The 3,371-nt window shown below is 35.2% G+C and overlaps 1 long non-coding RNA gene across 1 annotated transcript in view; it reads right to left on the bottom strand.

Annotated features, from left to right (window-relative positions):
• LOC145288247 (uncharacterized) overlaps nt 1–447 on the bottom strand; it is a 215,351-nt gene extending 214,904 nt beyond the window's left edge. The window contains exon 1 of the long non-coding RNA XR_013869276.1: nt 350–447. This is a non-coding gene — a long non-coding RNA (uncharacterized LOC145288247). The remainder of the gene's footprint in view (nt 1–349) is intronic.
• Nucleotides 448–3,371: the final 2,924 nt, after the last annotated feature.

Raw genomic sequence — 3,371 nt, forward strand, 5'->3', positions numbered from 1 at the left:
ATTGCTAAGGTGACACTGCGGAATTTTTCTACACATCTCTTTTTACTCGTATCCATATTATATATATATATATATATATATATATATATATATATATATATGTGTGTGTGTGTTTGTGTGTTTGTGTGTGTGTTTATCGTAAGCCGTACGTCAGAATAGGCATATAGGCATTTTACCTGCCATCAATACGTGTGTTAAAATAGTATATATGTTGAATGAGTGGGATTTCAACCTAGATATCTATAGTCAGTTTGTTTGTTAACACTAACGATAAGAATGATACAGCAAACGACAAGAATGCTAGTAATATTACGATGAAATTGTAATAAGAAGGGTAATAATAATTCACGTATGTTCCAGCCAAAAAAAAGGCCCGTGCTTCGTTTTCTCTCTAGACCACAACTTGCGCGAAAAACGGTAGTCCATCCCCCAACGGTCGCACTATCAGATATAACTGAGTTTCCCTAACCTAAAATACGGATGGCTCTTCAGCGATACAATATGCAACTAAATAAGAAAAAGTCTCTTTTCAAATTTCTAACAATATATTTTCTAGGCTCAGATAATAGAGGCAAATTCTTTTCAGCGGTTTTGAATAACGCCGTATATAGATTTTCACAGACGGGACAATAGAGAAGGGAGGGTGGCATGCGCAAACACTATTCTATTGGGCTGTCACGTGCCAAGGCGCTCTCTCTCTCCCTTTTCTCGTTCCCCTCTCTTTCTCTCTCTCTGTCGCTCTCTTACTAACACTCATTTCCCCTCTCAATCTCCTTTTACTTCTTCTTTCTAAAAGGTTAAAAGTGTATTCTTTCTAATGATAACTGGGATATGGAATTCAATGCAAACACAAGCCTCAAATTATGATTAGCATTTTTATTTTACATTTTATTTGAAAACTCGATTGAAAGAAATAAATTCTAAAGCAGCCGATGCATTCGAGGGTGATAGTGATAGTAGTGGTTTTGCCGGTGGTTGTAGTGGTTGTGCGGTATACATGGTGGGGTCAGAGTAGAGAGTGAGTGATGGTAGTAGTTGTAGTTTGGGTGATGGTGGTAGTTGTAGTAGCAGTTATTTGCGATAAGAGAGTGAGTGGTTTATAGCGACTGATTGAACGTGCGAGAGAGTGAATAGGGGAGTGGAAATATTGGCAAGAAGAATGACATAGAATAAAGAGAGAGAGTGAGAGAGAGAGAGAGTGAAAGAGAGTGTATGTGTGTGTTGATTGTGTTATCGGTCGTGGTGGAGGTGCGGTATTGGGGTAGCATTTTAATGAGACGAAGGAAAAAGGGAAAATAATAAGAAGAAAATATAACAGAAGAACAAATAAGAAGAAAACATAGTGTAGTAGAACGAAAAGAGGGGGGTAAGTAGTGTAAATAGAAAATGGAGTAACTAAGAGAGAGAAAAAAATAATATAACAGCAACAACAGGACTTGAGACTTATGATCATATATAAAATAATGAAAAGGTGCAATAAGGACCAAAGGAGAGGAAAAATAAAGAAAATATCCCTTTACAGAAATAGAATGCATAGAAAATGAAAGATTGGCGTATAAGCGGAATACTAATCGAAAATAATATTGGGAGTAGAGGTAGGAAAAGAAAATTAGAAGAACAAAAATAAAAGTGAAGACTATCAAATGAAAAAAGGAAGAAAAGGAAAAAGAAAAAATGTAAAAAAAAACAACGGAATAAAACGTAATAAAGAAATATTACAATCACCAACTGGGACGTGACGGTGGTCCAGTTGTAAGCGGCACGGACTCACGTTTTTCCTGTCCCATGTTCGAATCCAGTTCGTTCCAAAATAAATCACTTTCACTTTGGATGTTAGCAACATTCACGTGATTACTTTCGTAATTATCTGATTCCTTCTCAGAAATATTCTGACTAGTCAAATATCGCGGAAATAAATCCCAGCAATTGAATCTTCAGATTCATACGATGTGAGGATAACCGACACAAACTGAAACCTGGATGTGTCAAGTTCAAATCCAGTTCCTTCCGGAGAAACACTTTCACCAAACCAATATCTGATCTTAACAACAACTAAAAAAATGTTGACGAGAAATTAGAGCAATGGAATAGAAGACGCTGTGAAAAAAGAACCCGAAATAATTAACGAACAATTAAATAGATGCTTGATTTTTTGAAACATTAAAGAGAAGGTTAGATGAAAAGAATTTTTAGAAAATGAAGAACTAAGAAAAGGGTAATAGGAAACAATTCTAGCAATAATATGATAGAATTCGAGGAACAGGAATAATTCACATAGAAAAATATGATTGGTTTAATTTAAAGAGTCAGGAATTGTACTGCAACATATCTTGGACGGTTATATGCGAATGCATGCGGAATGACGTCACTGGTAAAGAGAAAAGACTATAAAAAAGAAGATAGAAATCAATCGCGCGAAAGAGGTCGAGACATGAACAAAATTGCGTAGAACATCACGTGATGTGAGGTGACCTTCCGGCTGCAACAATGAAGAAAAACTCTTGTTACAAAGAAAAAGCGAGTCGAAGTTCTGTTCTATTATTTGTCTACTTTGCGACTGTAAGGTACCCGTACAACGTTATAGGACAATTTAAATTCAAGCATTTTTTTATATGATTCTTCTTACAAAACATTCGCAAAGAGACAACCGTCTAAGTACACCCTAACAATTTTCACTTCTCCTTTTCTGTGTCTAATAGTAAACGTAGATTATGTAGACACAGTGTCTTCAATTGAACATTGCGTTTGTTGATATCACAAGCGACACGCTACATTCCAGCTATGAACATTTTCAACTCTGATGTAACATTCTTTTAGCATTACTTCTCAATAATCAAATACTAACCAATGGACACTATCACTGATCATTACGCTGTTGTCCCATCGATCACTGGACGCCCATTGATCCTCATCCTGTACTGAACATCAGGTTCTGATTAGTGGGAATTGACTTGTAAAAAACAATAAACATTTTGAAATAAATTCACCGCTGTTATCCTTGTAGATATTAATGTATAAGAGTCAGGAACGTGTGTGTATTATTACACGAATCATAATGCATTTTCGCATGCATACAATTATATAGCGAATATCAGCTAACACGCATATTTATAATGAAGGTATGCTTGTATCTTTCATATAGACACGTGCATATATATATATATATATATATGTGTGTGTGTGTGTGTCGATAGATGTCATTAATGTCTTTATTTCGCCTGCGATATTTTTGATATCCTTATATTAAATTTCCTCCATCAACATAATGCTTCCAGAATTTAAGCAATCCAAAGTATATTTTGAAATATAAATTTTCAAGAGGCACGTGATTTTTGATACGGCTAATCCAGAATATCAACATACACAAACAT

Source organism: Euprymna scolopes, chromosome 11 (genome assembly GCF_053919585.1).
Source record: "Euprymna scolopes isolate OS-2025 chromosome 11, ASM5391958v1, whole genome shotgun sequence".
Lineage (NCBI taxonomy): Eukaryota > Metazoa > Mollusca > Cephalopoda > Sepiida > Sepiolidae > Euprymna > Euprymna scolopes.